The sequence below is a fragment of the Chironomus tepperi genome, unplaced genomic scaffold, assembly GCF_022539635.2.
Source record: "Chironomus tepperi strain 1889 unplaced genomic scaffold, CSIRO-AGI_Ctep_v1 contig_265, whole genome shotgun sequence".
Classification (NCBI taxonomy): Eukaryota; Metazoa; Arthropoda; class Insecta; order Diptera; family Chironomidae; genus Chironomus; species Chironomus tepperi.
This window is the reverse complement of record NW_027226387.1, coordinates 11,018-22,929: the sequence shown is the minus strand read 5'-3', so window position 1 is coordinate 22,929 and position 11,912 is coordinate 11,018. Positions and strand designations below refer to the sequence as shown.

The 11,912-nt window shown below is 34.4% G+C and overlaps 1 non-coding gene across 1 annotated transcript; it reads right to left on the bottom strand.

The window, feature by feature from the left end:
* Positions 1-10,770: 10,770 nt before the first annotated feature.
* On the bottom strand, positions 10,771-10,841 carry TRNAS-GGA (transfer RNA serine (anticodon GGA)). Its single transcript has one exon. It is a non-coding gene; the product is annotated as a tRNA-Ser (tRNA).
* Positions 10,842-11,912: the final 1,071 nt, after the last annotated feature.

Below are 11,912 nucleotides of genomic sequence, written 5' to 3'. Positions count from 1 at the left end.
CATTGGCGTATATTTCATTGATGGTTGAAGACGATCAATTAGTGCATATTGCAGATGCAAAAGATGGTAGAGAAGCGTGGATTGCTTTGAAGAATTTTCATCATAATGAATCAGTTGGGCATAAGATGAGACTGTATAAGAAGTTGTTCAAGACTGAGTTAAAGATTGGTGGAAATATGCAAAATCATTTGCAAAGCATCCTTGGAATAGCACAGAATATCAAAGATTGTGGTGACAAATTGGATGATGCTTTGATTGTTAGTGCAATTCTCTCAAGTTTAAATGCAGAATATGATAATTTGGTAACCGGCTTGGAATCATGGAAGGAAAAAGAGCTCACTGTGCATAATGTCAAACTGAAACTGATTAATGAATGGGAAAGACGAAGTGATAAATCACAAAAGAAGTGTAAAGTTACTTATGAAGACAGTAGAATGATAGCTGAACCTTATTCAAACACTAAGTGCTTTGAATGTAGGAAAAGAGGACACATTAAGCGGAACTGTCCAATGTTGAATCATAGAGCAGAAGGAGAACATAGAGATGAAAGTGCTCAAATGGCGAAATTCAGAGGGAAGCACCAGGGTTGTTTTGATCCTAAGGATCTTATGTGGTACATTGACTCCGGAGCTTCGTCTCACATGACCTACAGTAAGTCCTTCTTTAGTAGATTAGATGAAAATTTTCATGGAAATGTAACTGTAGCTAATGGTGAGAAGGTCGAGTACATTGGAAAAGGGGATATTAATTTGAATGTGTTTGTAGGGAATGAAAGCTTTTCTGTAAATCTGACTGATGTACTTCTGGTGCCATGCATTGACAGTAATTTGATCTCTGTGTCAAAACTCTGCAGCAGGGGTTATAAAACTATTTTTACCCCATCCGGGTGTTTTCTCGGAAAAGAAGGTCTTGATCATTTGCAGATTGCTGAGAAATCAGGCGATATGTATATTGTGAAGGCTAAAGCTGAGAGGACATATTTAATTAATAACAGAGTGGATAGATGCTGTGTACATGAATGGCATCGAAAACTTGCTCATAGAAATTTGCATGATATACTTGCGATGAAGGACATAGGGTTGAAAATTATCGATTGTGATTGCACTGATACGTGCGAATCATGTATTGTTGAGAAAATTTCTCGTAATCCGTTTCCAAAAAAGGCAACGCCTGTAGAAAATACACTTGATTGTATAGTCAGTGATATTTGTGGCCCAATGCCAATTACATCAATTGGCGGATATCGTTATTTTGTAACGTTTACAGATGTCCATTCGAAATTTTGTGCAGTATATCTTTTGAAAGCAAAGAGCGAAGTACAATCGAAAGTCATTGAGTATTTGGAACTGTTGAAAAATACGTTCGATAAGAAAGTTAAACTGTTCCGGACAGATCGAGGAACTGAGTATTTAAGTGAGGTAGTTCAGAGTTACTTACGTAGAGAAGGGATTAGGTTTCAGTGTACTGTAGCCTACTCACCAGAGCAAAACGGTATTTCTGAGAGAAAGAATAGGACATTGGTAGAAGCATGTAGAACGATGCTTACTGAGTCTGGAATGCCGAGAGAGTACTGGGATGAAGCAATAATGAATGCTAATTTTACTCTGAATCGTGTTTTGAGCAAAGGTGATCTTAAAACTCCTTTTGAGAAATTTTTCAACAAAAAGACAGATTTTTCAAATTTCAAAGAATTTGGAGTTTCCGCTTATATGATGATTCCTTATCAGAAGAGAAAGAAGTTAGATCATAAGGCTGAGAAACTTGCTTTTGTGGGTTATGACGGTTGGTCTAAAGGGTATCGACTTGCAAATGTGAATCTTCGAAAAATTGTTGTGTCGCGTGATGTTGTGTTTCTAAAAGAGAAGTTCATGAAGGTGAACCAGATATCGCCTTGTAGCAAAGAAAATAATAGTGGTGATTTTGTGTTGTTCCCGTATTCATCTGATTCGGATAGAGAGATTCAAAGACCCAATGTGATTAGAAATCACAATGATTCTGATTTGTTTTATGATGCTGAAGATGAGGAAAATGAAAATGTTGAAAGCGAAGACGCTTATGATGAGAATATTGAACAAGTTGATGAAAATGAAATTTTTGAAGATGATTCAAGTCAAGATCAAAGAATTAATGATAATTCAATAAATGAACAAGGTGATCAGATTCAGGAGGAGCATGAAGAACATGATCAGAGAAGAGTGTCAAGTAGAGGAAATAAAGGTCAAAAGCCAGAACGGTTTGGTGATTTTGTGGCATATACCTCAAAAGTTGATTTTGAGCCTAAAACATTTAAACAGGCTGTGAATTGTTCTGATGCTAATAAATGGAAGATGGCTATGGAAGAAGAGATTAAATCAATTAATCATAATAAAACTTGGGATCTTGTTAAGCTACCTCCAAATAAACGAGCAATTGACTGTAAATGGGTTTATAAACTCAAGCATGATGAGAATGGCAAGGTTTGCTCTTATAAAGCAAGATTAGTTGCTCAAGGTTTTTCGCAGAAGTATGGAGAAGATTATGATGAAGTGTTTGCTCCAGTAGCAAGATCGGCAACTTTTAGAATATTGATGTCAGTTGCAGGTGTTAATAATTATCATGTAAAGCAATTTGATATAAAGACGGCATTTTTGAATGGTGATATTGAGGAGGAGATTTATATGAGACAGCCCCCTGGATTTGAAAAGGGAAATCAAGTATGCAAATTAAGAAAAAGTTTGTATGGACTAAAGCAGGCAGCAAGAGCTTGGAATAAAGTGTATAATGAAGCGGTGATTAGCTTTGGATTTAGTCAAAGTGAGGTTGACAAATGTCTGTATAGCATGAAGAGAGGAACTGATGTGTGCTATATGATTGTTCATGTTGATGACATTCTGGTTGCTTCAAATAATCCGGAATTGATAGAAAATTTCAAGGATCATATTGGAAAATTGTTTGAAGTTAAAGATATGGGTAATGTGAAGCATTTTCTTGGAATTGATGTAAAGCGTGATGAAGACGGAAATTTTCATATAAGCCAGAGACAATACATCGAAAAGGTTGTTGAAGAAGCAGGATTAAATGATGGAAAAGTTTCAAAGTATCCTTTAATGACTGGATACTTTAGGCATCATGATGAGAACCATTTAGAATCGAATAATGAGTACAGAAAACTCATTGGGAAATTATTGTACATTAGTACGAATACGAGACCGGATATAGCTGCATCTGTTGGAATTTTAAGCCAAAAGATTTCAAAACCAACAAAGACCGATTTGATTGAAGTAAGAAGAATAATTCGGTATCTTAATGGAACAAAGAATTTGAGTTTGAAGCTGAGTGACAAGAACGAAGTTGGAAATCTGGAAGTTTATTCGGATGCTAGTTGGGCTGAAGATTCTGTAGACCGTAAATCAACAAGCGGCTTCATATGTCAAATTAATGGTGGAACAGTCTCATGGTCGAGCAGAAAACAAGACATTGTTGCATTATCATCAATGGAGGCTGAATATATTGCACTTTCAGAAAGTTGCAAGGAGGTAAAGTGGGTAAAAATGCTAACGCATTCTTTTTTGAATTTGTCATTCCAGATAAAGTGACTTTGCACACCGATAGCCAAAGCAGTATGAAGTTGATATCCAATCAGAAGTTTAGTAATAGAAGTAAACATATTGATACCAAATATCATTATGTGAAGCAGTTGGTCGATTTAGGAGAAATTGAGCTGAAGTATTGCAGCACTGATGCCAATATTGCTGATATGATGACTAAACCGCTGGGATCTATTAAATTGAAGAAATTCACCTCAGACTGTGGATTAAAATAGTAATATTAACAAGAACCATGTTAATATTAAGGAGGAGTGTTGAATATAATGATCATAGCAAACATATTATTATTATTGAAAAGTTATCTATCAAGAAAAGTTTATCGTGAAATTACATTTTTGTTATTTTAAATATTAAATAAAGCATTTACTATTATTGGCTATTATTAAGAGGTATCCACATGGAAGTAACTTCCATTTGGTGTTAATTAAAGAGCTTTATTGGAGCATCCGAGATAGAACATTCGTCAATTGTGTAGCTCGGGAATGTCACTTTAAATTATTACCAGAATCACACCTAGCAAGTTAACTTTCACGACTGCTTCGAGGTACTCTGGTCCCTCTTCAAGGTTATTTAGTGCCACAATCCCTGCATTATTGATCTTTGGAAATAAACAATTCATGAGCCATACATAAATTAATTAATTCATTACTACACACCAGAATGTCAACATCTCCAAAATCTTTCTCAACATCATCGCGAAGTTGAATGATTTGATCAGCTTTTGTGACATCCACTTTATAAGCTTTCGCTTTGACCCCACAGTCTATAACTTCTTTGGCAGTTTCGTCTGCTGCAGATTTATTTACGTCAACTACAGCGATGTTGCATCCTAAATGTGCTAGTTTTAATGATACTGCCTTGCCTAATCCATTTCCAGCTCCTGTGATCTGAAAATGTATAAGTTAGCTATTTCGACCGGCACAGCGTGTTTGCTAGGACTTTGCTATGTAGCCGTGTTAACGGCAATACGCGAATTCGCTTCGACGGCATCTAGATGGCTGATTTCTATCCAGATACGCAACATTGTGCCGCTCGGGTTTTAAGTAAATTAAATTCAAAAAATTTCTTACAATTGCGAGTTTGCCTTTGACGGATTTTTTCTCCCGTGGCAATAAGTACATCACTAGCCATTGAATGTACATTGGAATGAACAGAATTATCACCATAAAAACATCCCATAGGATATACCCGTAGAATATTAGTTTTTCAATTTTTTGCTGCCAAGAAACTGATCTGCTCAATTCCATGATTAAAGCACTAATATTGTAGAATAGATTTTTTTTCGTATTTGATTAATGTCTGAAATTCAGAGTCAATCAATGAAATTGCTAATTTTTTACGCAATAATCTACAAATACAACAATTTACAGGCAACAGCTTCACTTAGAAATGAGATCATTTACTTGTATTAAGAAAATAAGTGTTCTAGTATGCATGTATACTGTTTTTTAAGTTCATTTTCTGACGGTCAAATTTAACGCGATAATTTTTTATCTTTCATTTTTCATTATCTGCATATAAATTTATTCTGCACATTAAAGATACACTCAATTGAATTTTTTGATATACTTTAATAAGTTGTGGATTCTACCTGTACTTTATGATTGAATAGAATCTACTGAAATATTTGAAACTATTAAAATTGGATGAGTACATAAGTTATTAGCACGATTGCTTACTATTGAACTATGAATTTGCTAGCAATGGGAGCGTACGTAAATTGCGTAACACTTAGGGAAGAATGGGGTCACAGAAAAGGGGTCAATAAATGCTATTTTTAGCGTTACATGATTTTTGAACGTTCCCTATCTATCCCGAGTGGCACAATGTTAAATCTAAATCAGTCGTCATGGTACGTGAACGCAACTTCTGGTCATACCTATAATAAGACGACTTATTGGTAGTCCATTAAGGTTAGCTTTTTAGAAGAAACGAGGGGGCTAATACGGACCGTATATTGTGCCTAATAATTATAAGGGACCGTTCCATTAAGTTTAAGGAACTTTTTCCAAGAAATGAACAATTGAATTCTCGGAATTTCAATTGTTTAATTTAAATACTGACCCCAACCTTGAACGTAATAAGTGACGGCCCCTAATGGTGTCTCGGTATCTTGGAATCATTTCAATGAGTGCAGATCGGAATGGTGAACTAAATCAATTTGTTTATCAAAACATTTGATATCACAATCAGTTGATCACTTAATGGCTTATATAATATCTGGAAATAATATGAATATAGCTAGACAAATAAGACATGCTATATTTAAAATATCACTTAGAGATCTATCTAATATTGCACAGAATTTTTATTTGAATTTATAATTAAGATTAATTCTAGACATGCTTTACATTTAGAAAATGAATAATTTGTTCCTATTAAAAATACCTAACATTCTACAGCTTGATTAAGCAATTGAAAATACAATGTATCTTAAAAAATAAGTTTTCTTGACAACCTTGAAAGATTCATTAAATTACTCGGAACTTCGATTAACGCCTCATTACTGAGAATGGCATCGACTACAGAATTTGCCACAGCTTGATTTGTCATCGGAAGGAAATTTAAACTGCAAAGAGATGAATGAAATAATGTAAATACATATAATAAGCAAGACATTAAGATATACTCATGCAGAGTTCCAATTAATAAGCCATCCCAAGCATACAATGAGCATAGTCACCATAATGAGCATACTCATCTAAATTCAAATGTTCATGACTATACTCAAGCAATACAAAGCGAATGCTCAATTTTGTGAGTATACTCATGAACATGCTCCTTGCCTGTTCGGTCAATTGGTCGTCAAACCCACTCTGATATGACAACACAGCAATCATTTTAAAGATTATAAAATCGACCCCAATACTGACGCATATCAAATCAAAATGATCATTAAAATTCAAGGTTGAACTGAATTGGATGATGATCTGCATAAGTCATTGACCCCAATTCATACTTACTACTTATTAATAAATTTACTAAAAAACATCCCATTTGTTATGCAGCAAGGAAGAATGAATGTAGTATGAATTTTGTGTCCCAATCCTGCTGTGTCCACAAATCCTCGAATTGATTTCATAAAGCTATAGAATGCAGAATAAAATGGATATTTCTCAGGTATGACTGATAATCCAGTTGTTGGCGAGATAGTAACAATATGGCCTTGATTCTTCTGATTTCTCATTACATCAACGATCGAAAGTGTTGACTGTGAACAAAAGAAAAAGTGAGAATCAGAAGTATAATTAAGTTGATGTTGCGTGTATAAATGAAGAATTTCAGTCATACTTACAAACATTGTGTTGTTGAAATTATTGTTCAATCCAGCTGTTATTGAAGATTCTGATTGTTGTGATACTTCTTCTAATTTGATCAATTTTGGGACATTGATCTGGAAATTAAGAATGTATTATTGTAGATCAGTGATAGGCAATCTTTAATGTGTCATGGCACGCCCACGACCGTAACCGCACACGGCAATAGCGTTCGGTTTATGGCATTTCCAAAATAATTTGGTGGCTTACTAACGTGCCACGTCACAAATATTCCGCAACACTGCGCAATTTAAGCCGTCACCTTGTGACACTCACATGACTGCCAAATCTAGGACACGGGAACGTATTCCATTTGGCGATGACGTTACGAAGCCTGCTTCATTTGTGTCGTTCGGAATACCAACAACAACATTGCAAAGAATGTATGTTTGGAGTTAAGACTTCAAGAATTGTCAATTAGCAGAAGTCGGTTAATCAATCAAAAATCCGACACCAGATCTGCGACAACAGATTCAATTTGAATCTGAAACCATTTCACAGTCCCGCGTGCCTGGTCATGGATTTAAAATTGATTAACGAACTTATGCAAACTAAGGGAAACCATGGATCACAATTGATCTGTATCATCAGAGAAGTAACTAGCCGACTTGTACTATTCGAGTACCAAACGTAAAACATCCATCAGACAAACTTACCAGCAAGTCAATATTTCCGAATTCGCCCACTAGACTCTGATAAATGCAATTAATTTCTTGTAGATTTCCACTACTAACTGAATAGTATTTCACATTCACATCCTTATTTTTGAGATCATTAATAAAATTCATTTCCTTTTCGTCTTTTACATTATCACCCATAATAACAAGATTGCATCCGAGATCAGCCAACTTAAGTGATATAAATTTCATCAATTCATTTTCCCTTTCTGCTCCCGTCACCTTTTGGAATTGATTAAAAATTAGAAAGAAAGGAAAATTATCAAGACAGCATGACCCGAGCAACACAAATGAAGGAGGCTTTGTCATGGAGCTTTTAAGACTCCATTAAAGTACTTTTATTAGCATCAAATGGAAGCCAAAAATCTTTGTTAAAACGCCAAATAGAGGCGGCTTCATGACGGAATCTTCTTCATGTGTGTCACTCGGGCTAAAAAAGGAACTGCGGTAGAAAAAGAGAATTTTTTTCATTATCTTACAATTGCCAATTTTCCACGAATACTCTTTCGATTCCTTGGATTGCAATAAATCAATCGGAAAAGTGCTTGCAGCACTTGTGGAATTGCAATGATGGAGATTAAAATGACAGCAAATATTAGAGATAAAAATGCAGTCATTTGTTCAACCATCGATTCCTTTACATTATTATTTCTTCTATCGGCAGACATTGTCAAATGTGTACATTTTCCTTCAATTCCTTCTACACTTGTTCTTTTATCTTAAAGTATTGGATTTTGTAACGTGATACAATCAATATACGTCTGCTAACTAAGCACAAATTTAACATACTGCAAGATTGTCAGAAATTTTTTCTTTATTTCTTGTTCCAGTTGCAAAAAAATAACATTGAAAAAGACTTGAAGAGCGCAAGAAACGGTAAAATAGAGGGAAATAGAGTTGCGAAATTCCATATTACTGAAGCAAAAAAGCAGCAACAACATTACCATGTGCCGATATCTGTTTGTGTCTCTTTTCTTCTCTCTCAACTCGCTTTTCATTCTCTTATAACGTTGGTCAAGGCCGTTTAGCTAAACATGTGCATCGTAAATGTTGTTTTCTGCTGTAGGTTAATGTTACGCTACAGCGGTGTTATATTATTGTTTATATAATATTATGATTGAGTTGTAAAGTTGCTAGAGCAGGACAGAAATTTGCTGGTTTTTAGAAAATTTACATAAAATTGCACAAACTGTCTTAAGCTAAAATTTTACAATTTCATAAGGAATTGATTAAAAATGATGTCCATCAAATTTTTGACAATCTTATTGCTACCAAAAAATTATGGAAAGCAACCTTTTCAAACATAGACATCATTTTTATGCAACTGAATAGTTCTCGTCTTGCAGCAAAAAAGAGACAATGATGTAGTGGTTAGAATTTCGGTCAACAAACTTAAACGACCTTGGCTTGATCGCAGATATAGTCTAAACAATTTTGGATGATTTGTCACTGTTCTAACCACGTCAACTTGGTTTTGTGGATTCACGATGAATAAATTGAGAATAAGTGCATTAGATTGAAATACCCTGGATCATCTAATTGTGCAGATTTAGGAATCTGTCATCTTCAAAACAACAATAAGCGAAAAACTCCGTGATCTCTACTCATTAAGTTACATTAGATGTGCCACGTCGAAAATCATTTAAATTTCATTTAAAGCTTCCTCTATCTCTGTCAGTACGTAATAAATAAACGGTCCCCTCTTAACTTTTCCTTGAGAGATTGTTGACTTTAAAATTATATTATTATTAGTTTTTTTATGAACCAATTCCTTTAAAATGGTATAAATTTTGGTGAAAGGTTTAAAGACAGTGATTTCAACAGATTTCAAATTATTTTGGAGGATTTTTTGTGAAATTTTGCCGAATTCACTCTTTTGAGAAATGTAAATGCGAAATTGGCAGTGTTGCTTTTGGTTTTGGGAGTTAGTAACTAGCAATTAGTTGTGAGCTATCCTATCAAACATATAGCGTGCTCTCAAGAGTAGAGTAAGCTGAGAGTAATGCTCTAGAGAATGCTCATATATTTTTATTAAAGGTGAGAAAGCTCTCGATAGCATGTAAGGTTCTAAGCAGGAACCCAAGGAAAGTCCACAACTGATATCCAACTTTAAGATAATTCGAGCTATCAAGGTAGTTAACAGATACCAAACACCATTAGAACTTTAATATATTTATTTTTGCTGCATGCTTCTAATAAAATAAAAACAAAGAATATAAAGAACAAAATTAAAGCTATATATCTCCTTATATCCCCCTAAATAAAAATCTCATATCCAATAAATTAAGACAATATTCCCAATGAGTATCAGGTGCTAATAAACCATTCTTCGGCTACTTAAAAAAATAATAAAAGAGAAAATAAGAAAAATTAATCATTAAGAATTAGCGAACATAAATAGATAAAATTTTCCCCATAATGACCATAAAACTGCTTACTTTAATTACTGAGGCATATAACAATATTTTACCCACAAAATTTATTGATTCCTTTACGTCAGTAAGCAATTGTGAGGGAGAATAACGAAGAGGATGCTCGATTAGCTTCTTCAACTTTTTCTTACAAATTATTTAATTATTTCATGACTTTTGTGCTACAATTCCTTAAAAATATCATAGAGACGGTAGGAAATGAGCAACTTAAGTAGACTCAGGTCGACCCCCGATTAAAAATCTATAAAGACGGAAGTGCAAAGGCGAATAATGATGATACAAAAAGGGAGGAAGGTGATATAACAGACATAAAAGACACTCCATTAAACTGTTGGTATCATTTCAATAGTAAAAGCATGTGCTGCTTTGCTGTCTTTTGTGTGTATCACTTGAAGTAAGCAATTTTTTTATTCACCGTCATTCTTAAGTTTGTCTGTTTATTGAAGTAATTGTGCTGTCTTTTTTGAGGCTTGTGTCCGGTTTTTGAGTATTGCCTAGAGTTCTGTCTACATGCTGCTGGCCTAAAACAGTGGTTGACAGACTTTTTTGTGTTATCACACACTTCTTGCGCCCTTTAGCGTACCTCTAGCATACTTGAGCATTCTTCACGATGTATCAGTATGTCGCAACACATATGGTGCTCACAACTGCACCTAGAATAATCGGAGCAACATTAGAAGGTGTTCAACCTTAATTTTGGTTCTTAATGACTTCAGTCTTGACAGGTTAGCAGAAGAATAACACATTTCCAATAACTTGTTCCAAACGGGAATCGAACTCGCGTCCTACGATTTCCGGTCGTATACTCTTACCACTGAGCTATCGGGCTTGTGAAAAATGCGTGACAGAATGCCAACTTAAACTTTTATTCTGGTCAAAAGAGTTCACTCTAATCTGTTGATACTTACATTTGATGCTGCTTTGTCTAGAATCTCTAATGATATGAAACTTGGTGAACCCATTACCAAGCATAAGTCATTAGTCTCATAAACTAATGATCCAGCATAAACGCTCTTCATCCACTATTATCTTATCAATCTGTAACTTCCATCCAGCTCTTCCTTGTCGGTATGTTTGTCTGTAAATTGTATACACGATGCTTGTTGTGCCATTGTTTGCTGAACATTATGTTTGTCATTTTTCGCCACACAATTTCCTTTATCTACTTTATCTACAATATAATGCACATACCTTTTTTCTTTCCTTTCAACTCAATTCTCTTCATTTTTCCTCTTCTCTATTCTTTATTCATTTTAATGACGATAATGCTTTTGAGGGAGTACACACTGCCAAAGCGTTTCACTTTGACAATCTCTTCATTCCCCCTTTTTCCTTTGCTCATTTTTATTTTTTTTGGAACTAAATTGAAGTTGAATAAATTTGAAGAAAAAGGGAGGTTTGAAAGGAGATTGAATGGAAGCAATGTTCTACTATCAATTATGGAATCTTAGCAAATATTTGCTGCCTCAACAAATTCTCTTTGTGTCTTTTGCTGAAAGTCCTTATTGGCGAGCTTTATAAAAGATTGAGTCGAAAAGTACTTTGGTAATGTCAAATTCTTGTGACCTTAATTGCTTATTGTTAGCTATAAGAGCAGTTATTGAAGGACATTTTTATGAGATATTAAGGAGCATCATCAAATTATCTGATGATATATTTAAAATAAGTCAAGATAATATTGTGCATTATTATTAGAGATAAAAGTAGTATGATCTTTGAAGTTCATTCTATACTTAAGTTCTGTTGATTATTATGAAGTCTTTGATGATCATTTAATGATCAAAACTTGATAACGAAGTGTCCAGTTCCGAAGATTTTTCCTCCTTCTGGTGTGAAATATGAAACTCATTGACATGATGAATATTTATACAGTTGAACCTTTTCTGCGGATTCATTAAC